The sequence below is a fragment of the Eurosta solidaginis genome, chromosome 1, assembly GCF_040869045.1.
Source record: "Eurosta solidaginis isolate ZX-2024a chromosome 1, ASM4086904v1, whole genome shotgun sequence".
NCBI classification, from domain to species: domain Eukaryota; kingdom Metazoa; phylum Arthropoda; class Insecta; order Diptera; family Tephritidae; genus Eurosta; species Eurosta solidaginis.
The window spans coordinates 56558032-56573164 of record NC_090319.1 but is presented as its reverse complement, the minus strand read 5'-3'; the positions used below and the strand labels follow the sequence as shown (position 1 = coordinate 56573164).

The window sequence follows — 15133 nt, the reverse complement described above, 5'->3', positions numbered from 1 at the left end:
ACTGAGTACAACAAGAAGCAGAACTAGTAAGCGAATCTTCAAAAAGTCAAGATTACTTAATTTCCTCCTATGTAAATATGGGAATCGATGGGAATAAAAAAGTGGATGAGCTAGCTAAAAAGTGCGCATTCCTCGAGGTTTACCATAGACCTCCCAATCGGATTTGACGAGATTATAAGAAGGCGAGAGTTGCACATGAGCGACCAAGTAGGAAAGACGTGGACCCATGCGAGGTGTTGTAAAGTGTTGAAGATCATGTGCAGGTCTTAAAACCTTAGACTAACAAAGTTATTATTTTCATTAAAAAAAGGACTGTATGCTCATGACGGGTATTCTTACTGGACACTGCCTTCTGGCATCACATGCTTTAAGATTAGGCTTAGTTAGTGATAGCATATGTAGGAAGCCTGGGTTGGAAGAGGAAACGATCGAGCAGGATTTGTGCTCGTGCTCTGCGTTCGCCAGGTTAAGACTCCAGCCATTTGGAGCAGCAAGTGCGAAAGGTCTAAAGCTTCTAGTATTTGCTTTCAAGCTTGGTCATTAAATAAACTTCTGGTAATACAATGGACTCATTCAGTCTATATGAGGTCCTCAAGGACCGGCCAGGTCAACCTAACCTAACCCCCAGAGTAAAAGATCTACATCGTGTTATTGGGTGTTTTTGAATCGGAGATTAATAAGGAAAGCCAAGCAGCACGTGAAAGGTGTGAAGGAGTCCATTTGGAAAAATATCTTCGAGGACGCCTGCCCCTCTGATGAGAGATGTGCATGAATGTGGATCTTCCAGGTGCTCAAAAATCTTTTTCACTGCAGGCGATTGCCGTTCTGGGAGGAATGCCGTGTGGAAAGCCTATTTGGGACGTTTATCTCGATTCAGCCCAATAAGCATCGTCAGTCAGATGATGCAACTTCAGAGATATTTGGGGATTTCCTGCAGCTGGATTTCTCCCGTTCGGAAGTTGGGCTTTGAACTAAAGTCATGGAATAAAGTCATAGTTACTATTATCTTATAGGTGAGGAAAAGCTCTGCTGTCTGTTCTAAAGACTCTGTACCAATCAGCATCAATCAATCAGGAAAGCTTATTGTACTTCACCAGAGCAGGATTTATCGAGAACGGTTTTAGGCTTCTTGACACGCCTAAGTGTTGTAGGGGAAGGTCAACGGAAACACATCTACGTTTGATTGTTAAACTAATAGAGAGCTCCCTTGAGATCAAAGTATAAACGTGGTTATGTTGATTTTCTTCTATGGAGTTGCAATTTGGTAGGCAGCACTAGATAAATCTTCCACGGTAACTGGTTGACATCGTCGGCAACATGGATGCGCCGCTATAAGGAAGGCTTCGAGACGAGAGACATAAGCTTGTGAGTTATGGGTGCCTCAGCATTCTTACCGGCTTCGACTTAATTCTGTTGATGATTTATGTATATTACCTCAAGCAAGGATCAGGATGGATAATAAATACTCGGCGAGCGCCTGTGAATTTGTTTACATATTGTGACGAATATTAGCATCACTAAGCTGCTACTAAATAAATGCATAACAACAATGAAGCAGCCACTCTTATGTAGAAGGCGACGAAGAAATATGTAGTCATCAGCTGAAGTAGTTACTCACACATATACACGCATATGGCTATGGAAGAGGCGTGGACTACAGATATACATGTATATAGCTGGTAAGTAACCAAGCCTGAGCTACAACTGTTCGCGAACTTACTAGATCTTAGGACAAATGGGTGAACGAGGAAACCGAGAGTATAAAAGCAGCGCAAGCTGAGTAATAACTAATCAGTTTTGATTTAAACACGCTATTGGTTGTGAAGTATAATTGTGAAGTACTACTCCCAAAGTAAACTAAATAAAGACCACTTTGCAATACTGAATATTGGAGTGATTTAGTCAACAGTTTAGCGATTCGAACGTTAGCAGAAGGTGCATAAATATCCAGGATTTCCCTTAATTCGTTAAAATATGAATGCAAGCTCGACGGCAGGGTTGAGTGGGGTATTCTTTCAGGAACTGGGTCGAAGTCAGGCGCTTATATTTGATAATAAATAATTTGTTGTATCAACCTACGATATAGCGATCGAGTTGTATGTGATTTGGGAAACATACTTCCACCCTACTTTCGATCTGAGAGGATTGCCGTGATGGAAGTATGTCACCTATGCTAAATATGAAGTGAAAGAAATTAGACATAAAGCGGAACATAAAATGATCGTGTAATTTTTCGCTACCTGAATTTTAAATTTCCAAAAACAACAAATTTCAAAGTGTAACAAAGAAAAGCAAAAAAAAAACAAAATAGTTGTATTTTATGCATGACTATAAAGGAAGATAATGGGCATAAGCACATAAGAAATAAGCGAGTTACATACTCGTACTATATGCGTAAATATGTACATAGTTTTTTATACATATTCATATAACAAAGGCTATAAATTGCTGTCATCTATCTCAAAGATTCAAAGCAATGATTGCTGGCTCTCCTCCAGTGATTCAGTGACCAAAATGTGCGCACAATAAATGCATGAAAGCATAAAGAGACTTTATTGTATTGTCTAAATTTGCATATCAGATAATGTACCTTTGTGCATGCATTTATAGTTTTCCTTACTTATGTAACGGAAATTGTACGCAAGATGATCAGTAAAAGTAAGCAAGGTGTTCAAAGTGACCTAGTGAAGAAGATGGAGGCAATAGCGGCGTTTCACAAAGGCATCTGAAACACCGGAACAATAACTTTTCAGAGACTTTATTCACAGTCACTGTCTTAAGATTCAATGCCAGTGTTATAATTTTATTATGTAGCATTTTGGTAAAACATGACATCCAAATGTACTACTAGGCATATGAGTGACATTTCCTTGATATGTACTAGGGATATAACGGGAGCGAGTTTACCGGAACCAGAATCGAATTCAGAACTGACAAGTTTGCTTTATCGGAAACGGAATCGCAACCGAAATTTGAAGTTTAAGCATGTTGCAAGATAAGCATATCTAATTTGAAAAGGAAGACGAGTAAAATAATCTTACTATATATAAATTTCGTGTCACGTTGTTTGTCCGCGATGGACTCCTAAGCTACTTAACCGATTTCAATCAAATTTGCACAGCGTGTGCAGTTTGATCTAACTTGAAAAATAGTATAATGTTCTTGTGAAATTTCTTTCCGGAAAGTGAACTATTCGAACAAATTCTATTCACGGTTCGATTTGCCTGAAATTTGTTAGACAGGTAGGCCTTTGCCTAGATTAATATGTACGATACTTTTTCTCAGGGAAGAGGTCCAGGGACCGATCTTTTCGAACAAATTCTGTTCTTGGTTCGATTTATCTTAAAATGGGAATATAGGTATCGTTTTGCCTAGATTACCATTGTACCAAATTTTGGGAAATTTTGATTATTTTGCACCTTCTGCTATCAGTCGAATCGCTGGACTGTCGAATAAATATCTCAAATATTCAGTATAGCAATATCTCCTTTATCTACAATTTTACTGTGGTAGTAGTACTTCAGAATTACAATACTGGCGTACTTCACTAATAGCATGTTAAAATCAAACTGACTGAGTCTCGCTTGCACCGCGCTGCTTTTATACTCTCATTTAGCCTCGTTCACCTATTTATCCTAAGATCTAGACTCTTCACGAAAATACCTTCTGGAACAGTTGTATCTCATACTGGGTTTTAGCTATATACATGTATATCTGTAGTTTATGTTTTGTTCTAGCTAATTGCATGTGCATGTGTGAGTAACAACTTCTGCTCTTAGCTGATAATAACGTGATGTATGATTGTTTCTCTTTCTTCTTCGCTCTTATGTGCTGACTAGATATGTGTATGTGAAATAATCTCTTTGCTTCAAGCTGCTGGTTATGTGTGTGAAATATTCCTCGTTGCCTTCTATGTATGTGTGTAAATGGCTTACTGTCGTTTTGTTTATGTACTAACAGCATAGCGATGTTAGAAATGCTGATATTGGCCACAGTGTTTATTACACGTTTTTTCGGGAAATGGAGCAGTGACCAAGTGGGACTGGGACTTGTACTAGGACAATGTGAGCAAATAACAAAGGCTTGCACTTCAATTGTGATAAAACGTTGCTTTTGTCAATAACCAAAATAATTCAAGGATCTGTATTTTCTTGAGTCGCTTCTCATCAATGACAAACTAGGAACGAGGGTGACTAATCTGAGGTTTGTTATCAATACGAGTTTAACTTGGACTGATCACGTTAACACCATGTTCGGAAGAGTGTACAGCAGCGAAAAAAATCGTAAGTTCTCGGCCGCTACGTGTCGCATCGCTTAGTGTTAGCTTTAAACCTCCTTCTCAGCAAACAATTCAAACAAATCGAAACAGAATTCGGAAGTCTAAATCAAGATAAAGCTCCGAAGTATTGGAATAGGGACAGATGCTCTGTAACATCTTTAATATGTAATACATAAGTTGGGGTGACCATATTTCTAGCGAGAGGACTCCGTATAAGGGAGGTTTATGAAAATTAATGATTAGAGAGGTAGAGAGGTCGAGGGTGTATGAGTTAAGAATCTCATCTTGCAGCTTCTTATCTGACTTTGTATGTTCAGCATGTACCTATGATACGAGCACTACCTTTTCCATGGTAGGGGCGGCTGGTAGAGCGATCGGATCTTCCGAGCTTTAAAGGCATTCCAATTTCGATTCATAAAAGCGTACATCTAACAACCGGCCTAAACTTTTCTTGTCGGCGTTAAATGAGGTCATTGTGGATCTAACGGATATGTAGCTTTAATACAACCTTTGAATATTTCATTTCTATTCTGCTTTTGTTCTTAGTTCTTATATGAAGCGTACACATAGTACTATGCATATACATACATTTGTTTTTAAGTACATAAGCTGATAGATAACGCAAATTTTCAACAAATGATAAGAAGATGAGTTTACGCACAGTGTTGGGTAGCATTAGTTCAAAAGTACTAAGTACTCCATCCAACGTCAACGGTAATACTCAATTCATAGTAGTATCTACTCTGGGTACACCAAACGCAAAATATACTCAATATTAAAAAGTAATTAGAAGCTAGGTATACTATGTGGATTCCAACGATACTTTGAAATCGATATCATGTACCGTACGGTACTAATTTCAAGAAGCCCTACAAAAATCGTTGGATCATGTGGTCCACTGGAGTACTTACCATTATACTCCACTGTAATGCAGCAATGGACCAACTCATGTTTCTACACGAACATATTGTAAGCAGAGCATTGCTCGTTTTTAACGATTGTAATCACTACACGATGTTTATTGGGCTGTGGGTACTCCATGGATTTCTCTGATGTAATGCGAAGATGGAGTATATGGTCCAGTCCTAGGACATCGCAATGTTAATTGGACCATATTTTTTGTATGAATTATGGTTAATTTTGGAGCACTCGGTTGGTCCATAGCGAGTACTCCATACATGCATGCATGGAGTACTCGCGATTTTTGCAGGGAAGCGTTCCGCAAAAGTATAGGGTACCCGATTTTATGGAATCAAAAAAACTCTATAGGTACTCAAAGTATCAGTCTAAATTGGCAAAAAATTTGGCTTTCTGCTAAAAAGCGTCATCAATTACTAAAATATTTTCAACGTACATCTTCTTTCAATTCGTGCCATAATTTGCATAAAAACAGTCTATTTGTTCGATCAGTTGTTTCCTTATGTATTTATCGCTTTAATAGCACCAAAGAAGTACTCAGTACTTGAAAAGTTACGCAATATCGAAAAAGTACTCAGTCCACAAAAACACGTTTGGGATAGATGCCGATGCGGAGAGAAATACCAAGAAATCCACTGGTGTCTTGGAAGAAGAGATGAGAGAAATACATGATCTTGTAAGGCAACGAACAGAGATTATGGGTGACAAGATGAAAGCCATATATGAAAAAGCAATGAATTCGGAAGGTTTTCGGGAAGGGGATTTGGTGCTGTTATACAACCCACAACGAAAAAAAGGTTTGTCCCCGAAATTGCAGTGTAATTGGGAAGGCCCATACAAAGTTGTAAAACGGATCAACGATGTAGTTTACCGCATACAAACCATTGGCAAACCACGAACCAAAATGAAAGTGGTTCATTTGGAAAGGCTGGCAGCGTTTAGATCAGGAAATTTGTCTGATCGGGACGATCCGACTTATGCGGAGGGCAGTGTGGCAAATTTTAACATCACTAAGCTGTTATTAAATAAATGCACAACAAAAAAAAACATTAAAGCAAGCTACATAAACATATTAATCATCATTTACACACATATATAGAAGGCGACGAAGAGATTACTCACGCACACATGTAGTCATCAGCAGAAGTAGTTACTCACCTATACACACGCATATGGCTATAAGAGAAATATAAACTACAAATAGGTATACATGTATATTAGACTGGGTTGATTTATTAACCGATATCGCACCATCAATTTTTCGATAGGATTTGGGCTCAGGAAAAAAAGTTCCACTACGCATACCCAAAAAAATAATTTTCGAGCCTGCGAAAAAAAAATGGCGAAAGGGTAAATTTTTCGACCAGAACACTCCCCAAAACCCAAAAAATATTTTTTTTTTCAAAAACTGTTATCGCCAACGTTTTTACAACTTTTTTTTTGAAAAGAAAAAAAATATATATTTTAAGGGTTTTGGGGAGTGTTTTGGTCGAAAAATCGATGGCGCGATATCGGTCAACTTTCGTCCATAAAAATGACCCAGGTTAATGTATATAGCTAATAACCAAGCAAGAGATACAATTGTTCTGGAATACAGTTTCGCGAAATGACTAGACCTTATGAGAAATGGCTGAACGAGAAAACTGAGAGTATAAAAGCAGCGCAAACTGAGGAATCAGTAATCAGTTTGATTTAAACACGCTATCAGTTGCGAAGTATAATTGTACTACTCCCAAAGTAGGCTAATAAAGACCATTTTGCAATACAGAATATTGGAGTTATTCATTCGACAGTTCAGCGATACGAACGTTAGTAGAAGGTTGCAAATAAGTGGATTTTCTCTAAAATCGTTACAATATATACATATGTGACGCTCCCCGAGACTTCTAATTCAACGAAAATAATTTTTTTTCTTAACGATTTATTGCAAATAAAAGTTTGTTCTAAAAATTCGTAACGACCGAAGATCGATATCTTTGTTACTTTGTTTTAGTTATGAGCTGTGATCGTAATTGTGCCCTGGGCCATCTTGCGAAAGCTAGCGCACACGACCCACTATACTTGCTCGCCGTGTAAAACCAAGAGTATTCGAGTTAGAGGCCTCTTATTGCGGAGTGTCATATGTATATCTTTTATTTTTGAAGTAATCATCAACATTTTATTAAGGCCAGAAGAAACGACGTCAATTTTTTTCGTGAACACTCTTTACGTACCTTTACATGGGATCGATACTCAGTATTAACCCTGCAAAAAATCGTGCGACAAGATTCTAATGAGAGTGGTCTGCGATTGTTTTCTTTTGCGAAATAGTACTCTTTAGATATAAAACTTATAACAATTTTAGGAAATAGTTTGACAGTTCTATAGTTATAGCTTGATTGAATTATTCGCGATAGTCAACGAAAATGTAGTTGAAAATACACTTGACGCCAGGGCATTTTTTAAGTAATACGAATGTGGCCAAATGGCCACGCAGTAGTCCGCCGTGGCCACGTAGTAATCATAATCTGGCCACAACTAAATTTCGAAAATGCGTGAACAACACCTAACTGAAATAATGTCAGAAATTTTCTGAACATATGTACATGATTTCCCCAAAATGTCAAAGAATATATAACTTGCTAATTCTAATAAAGTTTTTTGGTGCTAATCGAAGAAATTTATCAACGAATGAATGATACATCATCAAATATACTGTCAATGAGGATTTATATGGAAAAGAACATAGGTACTCAGGACTTCCGTGACATATATAAATTCTGCACGTGCTCGAGGATTTTTGTCAGCATATAATAAAAAAATTTTGGGCAAGTATATAATAAGTTGGGTATGAAAAATAACTATTCCTGGGATTACTTGTTTTATTGCAAATGTTTTGGTATGAGTGAGTCACAACCACGGTTGCCACAGCATTGATTAATCAACTGACTGGCATGGCTGCTATTTACATCATGATTTACCATCATGTTCTTAATGGCAATATTCAAAAGCTGACCGGTGTGGTCAGTCATGTCTAGCAGGGTACAGTAGTTGGCAGCACATGTCATATGTTGAAAAGTCGCGTTGATTCAGATATCAAATCTTTTCAAAATCGACGTTACGAAAAAAAAAAATCTTTTGCATTAAATGCATAAAATTGCTACACTGACCTACATGTAGAATAAGTGCTTTAATTTTCTCCAAAGCAATCTTCCTCGTTCACGTGTATAAATTTCATAAAATCTCCTATTAAGAAGACTCGGAAGACTTTCTCTTTTCGTCCTTCTTCCTTTCAACTGGTTTCCGTTCTACGCGTTTCTCTTACACTACAGTAGGTTCAGAGTCAACATATAATGTTTTCAGACTCGCGCATGTATGTCGGTAGAGTAGTGGGTGTTCGAGGAGATATTTTTCTATTGGCCACCTAGTGAAAAATCCTTAAAAAATGCCCTGCTTGACGCCCTAAATAAATTTCACAAAAGCATAAAATTTAAAGCAGAAGTGGGACAGGAAGAAAAATTGCATTATTTGGACCCGTATTATAAACAGACGAGGAAATCAATTGAAATTAAGGTGATATATGAAGCTAACATCATCGGTGCGAATTATAAGCATACGACGGATCTTACAGACTTCAGACAAAATTTATCACAAAGAAATCAAAAAATATATATATATTTTCAATATTATTATATTCTTATTATCAGCCTTTAAATAGTACTTTGTTGAAGATTATTCGAGCTCGAGGCCAAATACATATATATTATTAAAACACGATTGCTTTATCAATATATATCATGATTTTATTGGTGTCGATATTTCGAGTTCATTCTGAAGTCATTATCAAGACTGTAAAACCACTCATCAGCATCTTCAGTCGATCAGTGACACTGCTGAAGAGTGGAGTTACAGTCTTGATAATGAGTTCAGAATGAATAAAAGCATGATATATATTGATAAAGCAATCGTGTTTTAATAATATATATGTATTTGGCCTCAAGCTCGAATAATCTTCAACAAAGTATTTTCAATATTAAAAACAAAGAAATACCTTTATATTTTTACTTCTCATAAATATTTTTGCAATTTCTATGTCAAAATTTAAAAATCAAAGTATGTCTTCATATAAGCAGACATTTTTCGCTGATTTTTGTCCATTTATATAAAGGAAGTGCTTAAAATTTATTTTATTTTATTTTTATTTTCTTCGTTTCTTACATTTTCTCCGTGTCTTATCCTATCTGTTAAGTTTTACGCTTGTAGTTCAATGAGAACTTACATAAAAATCAATCCCAAATTCCCTCCGTTTCGTATGATTTTTCTAAATATCACATCCCGTGCGCCCCAGCGAATCTTTTTGTATCGTGTCATCGACCTTAGAGGTTTGAAATTACAAGTCTCTAGCTCATCGAGAAGTTACTTAAAAGCTGGTTTGATAGAGTTGTGCTTTTTCGTTCATTTCAGAGATTCGAATCTTTCGTTCTTTTTCTGATGAACGAACAATTTGTTCTTTTTGTTCATCTGTTCTTTTTTTTTCAAGCAAATTTGTACACTGCTGTTCGCACCCGCGAAAAAAGCCAAAAACTATATATGGGGGTGTGTATGCAGCAATGCTTTGTGTAGGTATATTTAAATGTGTTATGAATAAATAAGTTAATATATATATATATAATTAACTTCAAAAAAAGTTACAAATTTCAGAAGATCCAGGAAATTGAAAGAGTACAGACACAAATTGTAAATATGAACTTTTCAAGTTTAAGAAATGTAATAATTAGTTTCTTACAAAACATGTTTTTCATAAATAGTCCATACATATATTGTTGTAGCAGTGCCACACACAAATGTGACCACACATACATATCTGGCTCATGGACATTCGTGCTCACTGTGGATTTCTGCGTATGTATGTATGAATTTACAATATTCGCGAACGAGAAGAGAGAAAGAATAACATTAGATAAAACCAACTAAAAGAACAAATGAACTAAAAGAACAAATAGAACCGAAATCGAAGATCTAGTTCACTTGTTCAGTTCAGAGACCCGGTCAATTGAACAAGTTCAGAACGAAACGACCCAACTCTATGGTTTGAAAATTTTCAAATTCTTATCTAATTATGTCGATCCGTGCGCAACCTAACGGAGTGTTTTCCCCTTTTGTTGCATTGTCACGGTGTTCTAACCTATGTGTAAAGTTTCACGTTTATAGCTCAATGGGAAGTTACTTAAAAATCGATTGCAAGATTTGTATGAAAAGCGGACAAACATTCAATCGACCTAATATAAAGGAAGTAAAATGGCACACAAACCTACGAACACACTGAAAAATATTTTCAATAAAACAAAATCGAGAATACCACAAACCAAAAAGAATAATGTTGTGTATGAAATTACATGAGGAGGCAGTGTCGGAAATTTGTGCAATAGTGTATATGTGCGTACAACAAAGTTGAAATTAAAGACTAGATTATCACAACATAAGTCAGATATTAAAAAATGTAATAATCTCGAAAACCATAAAACAGCACTCATGGCCCACTGTACCTCTACCGGCCACTCACCAAACTTTTGACGACGCGAGAATTCTTATACAAGAACAAAAGTATACGAAACGATTTACGCTAGAGACATTGCATATAATAAAGCACCGGACGGACATAAGACGTAACTTAAAGAGTGATACAGATGATTGTGCGCATATTTACAAACACTTGTTAACGAATATTGAGTATCAAACTCCGCGTCACACATGGAGGACGGGAACTAAAATGTATGTACTTTTGTAGGATCAATGTTTATGTTGTACGTTTGAATTGATTTGTTAATTGGTTTTTATGCTTGTTATTAATTTGAATATTATAAAAAATAAATGTAAGGCGCGATAACCTCCGAAGCGATCTAAGGCCGAGCTTCTCTTCCAATTTGCGTCGTGCTCCTCTTGATTTTCCCTACAAATTAGCCGGACGGGACCTACATGTTTTATGCCGACTCCAAATGGCATCTGCGAGGCAGATGAGTTTTCACTGAGAGCTTTTCATGGCAGAAATACACCCGGAGCGCTTGCCAAACACTGTCGAGGGGCGACCCCGCTTAGAAAAAATTTCTTCTAATTGAAAAACCTTATTTCTAAAATTTTGATGTTGCTTTGCCCGGGGTGCGAACCCAGGGCATAACGGTGTGATAGGCGGAGCACGCTACCATCACACCACGGTGGCCGTCAATATATATTGGTATCTGAAAAAACAACTTTTTTGTTTTATTGTGAAAACCTGACCTCGAGCCAGCCAACATAAAGTTATGAATTTAAAGGTTGCCAAAAATCTCAAATGACTGAAAATGGTTTTTAGTCACTGTTCGTAACACGTAATACAGACCCTGCTCCAGATACCGATAAAAATTTAACATGCAATTGCAACAACAACGCTGTGAATCTGATATCTATCTGGATCACTTCTAAAAGACAGTAGCCATCATCCGGTGGAAAAGCCTGAGCCAGATAAATAATTTTGCATGTAAATGCAACAACAAAGATTTGAGCCAGATAAATCCAGATAGAAGTCTGGTTCAGTTTGTGAGCCAGATAATTTGTTATTTACTTGTCTTTAGTTTTTCAAAAATAGATGTCGCTGCTTAGCCTTTCGCCGTATGAGTTAAATCAAAAACAGCGGCGACATCTGCCTATCACATTTCACGTGTGCGAAAATATCACGACATCTGCTCTCAAGTCTCTCAATGATCCAGAGCATTCCCGTGAGAATTGAGCGTGAGCCGGAGCTGTAAAACTCACTGGATGACGGCAAGTAATTTACTTGCTTGGTAAATGAACATACTAGAGGGATTCGCTTTGTTTTGCAAGGTGCACGGATTGCACTGATTGCTTATATTCTACCAAAAAATGTGCAAGAATACGTGAGCACCCCATTGCTAAGTTATAGCATTTATCAGTACGAAGCGTCAAAACGTTGGAGCATACAGCTTGAAACACAATGCACTGACGCCAGGCATGCTTAACCAACGAACCGATATCATTTCGTTACGATAATTAACGAAATGACTTTGTTTCGTTTATTAACGTTAAAAACGTCAAATTAACGAAATGATTTCGTTTCGTTTTCTGCCATATCAAAACGGAATCAAATCGTTTATGTTCATTACTAATTTCAAACTATGCTGGCAAAGCTGATTGATGGCGGAGTCATTAAAGGTGAAAGCAATAGCCAAGCTGATTGCAACTTTTCTCATGAATTTTGACAGTACGAACATTTCTCAGAGTGTTTTTGACATTACCACCAACGAATTACACAAACAAATTATATGGAGTTTGTGTGTGTATGTGCGCTCGTTGTTACCACCTTACGGCTTCACCATGGCTATAGCATTGCCAGCACAATTCAAACATAAAGTATCACGTTTTTGTTAACGTTTTTAACGTTCACGAAAGCTTTTCGTTTCGGTTAAAAACGAGATACAATTTATCTTGATAATTTCTTTATCGATAATATTTCGAAGTGTTTCAACGGAAACGGTGGAAATTTTTTGATAAACGATTAGCTTAACGTTAAGGTGCATCCCTGACTGACGCCACGAAATAAACGCGACGAACATCGCCTGGTCAAAAATAGAATCCCCATAATTACATGAAGGTGAACACAATGAACGCCAAGAGCGAAATTTACGCGACGTCATTTTGCGACGATAGATTTATTTCTATCAAGTGCAGTCAAGTGCTAAAGCAGAGAATTAAAAAGTTTTAATTGTTTTCATCTTTATTTCTAAATAATGGCCACTCTGAATAAACAGCGTCAATTTCGCCCGGCATTGTGTTTTAAGTAGACGAAATGTCTGGGCGTAATTTGAAATATGTCATCGCAGAAACAAGTTTTTCGTGAGCGAAATGAGAGGAATACCTCCTATCATTCGCTGCACGAAATATACAGAGGCTTGAGCAAAATGCAAATTGCATATAATTTTTTGTGTGTCTTTTGTTGTTGTCACTTTACAATCCGTGCAATCCGTACAATTCGTGCACCGTAATAATGCTTATAAATATTGGAAGCGTAACCCTACTACTGAGCGGTGGAGAGAATACAAAAAATTAAGAAACAAATTAACAACTGATTTGCGTCAAGCCAAAATAAATTATCTCAAAACCAAATTTAATGATAACGTTCCTTCAAAAATTCTGTGGAAAATTTTAAATTCGTTAGGAGTTCGTCCGAAGGCTGATAAAGCTTGCATTATTGATGCAAATTTAATGAACTCGTATTTCATAGGAATAAACGGACGGCATGACCATGTTTCAAAATTTGTTGTGAATCAGAGCTTAGAATACAACCACTCTAATAAATTTACATTTGTTTCAGGCACGGAAGATGAGATCGCCAAGTGTGTATACAACATCAAGTCGAATGCTGAGGGTGTGGATGGACTTAGTGTACGCTTTTTAAAATTAATATTGCCCTCTGCACTCCCCTCTCTTACAAATCTCATAAACTTTGCCATAACCTCATCTACGTTTCCAAACCAATGGAAAGTAGCAAAAATTGTCCCTATAGCCAAGAGCAACAACTATGACTGCCCTCAAAATTATAGGTCTATAAGTATTTTACCAGCTTTATCGAAAGTGTTTGAACGGTTTATTGCTAATCAAATAACATCTCACCTGAGCAAGAATAGACTGCTGGCTGACAATCAATCTGGCTTTAGAGCTGGTCACAGCTGTTCCACAGCCATGCTCAAAGTAATGGATGATATTCGCCCCAGTCTCGATGGCAAATTACTTACATTTTTAATTCTTTTAGATTTTTCTAAAGCTTTTGATACTGTCAATCACGATATATTACTTTTGAAGCTGAAACATTATTTCGGTTTTGACTCAACTTCAATTAAGCTTATTGAAAGCTTCCTCTCGAGCAGGCAACAACAAGTTCAGTGTGGTGAAGTAATTTCTGAACGTAGTAAAATTCCCTCAGGGGTACCTCAAGGATCAATCTTGTGTCCTATACTATTTACAACTTTTATCAACGACATCGTTCATTGCTGTCAAAATTCGGCAATACATTTATATGCTGACGATACTCAGATTTATTTCTCACGCCCAATAGGACTTAGGGAAGATCTTGTGTTTAGGCTAAACGAAGACCTTGATAAAATATCAGTTTGGGCAGAAACAAATGGCCTTTGCCTGAATGCGGAAAAAACACAGGTCCTGCCAATATCGCACTATTCGGTTGATCTAACTGCGCTATCACCCATAGTCCTCGATGGGAATGTAGTACAGTATCAATCCGTCGTTACTAAATAAAAAAAAAAAAATAAATGTAAGGCGCCATAACCTCCGAAGAGATCTAAGGCTGAGCTTCTCTTCCAATTTGCGTCGTGCTCCTCTTGATTTTCCCTACAAATTGGCCGGACGGGGCCTACATGTTTTATGCCGACTCCGAACGGCATCTGCAAGGCAGATGAGTTTTCACTGAGAGCTTTCCATGGAAGAAATACACCCGGAGCGCTTGCCAAACACTGCCGAGGGGCGACCCCGCTTAGAAAAATTTTCTTCTAATTGAAAAACCTTATTTCTAAATTTTTTTTTGATGTTGCTTTGCCCGGGGTGTGAACCCAGGGCATACGGTGTGGTAGGCGGAGCACGATACCATCACACCACGGCGGCCGCGTTACTAGTCTCGGCTTTAAAGTCAACACCCGCTTAACATGTACACATCACATTTCCTATAGTATATAGTATATACAATACTCTAAGAAACATATGGCATACTTGTTTTTGTCTTCCTCATAACATAAAACTTAAATTAGTTAAGGCTTTGATTGTGCCCCAAATAAGCTATTTTGAAAATGTGTATGGAGATTTAGACTGCGAATCTAAAAGTAAACTAAGTTTGACTATTAACAACGTGGCAAGATTCATCTATTGTAAAAGAAAGTTTGACCACATTTCACC

The 15133-nt window shown here is 37.1% G+C and overlaps 1 protein-coding gene across 9 annotated transcripts in view; it reads right to left on the bottom strand.

Moving 5' to 3' along the window:
* Positions 1-15133, bottom strand: part of LOC137253794 (uncharacterized) — a 179450-nt gene that overhangs the window by 17516 nt on the left and 146801 nt on the right. The gene's annotated exons all lie outside the window — the stretch shown is intronic.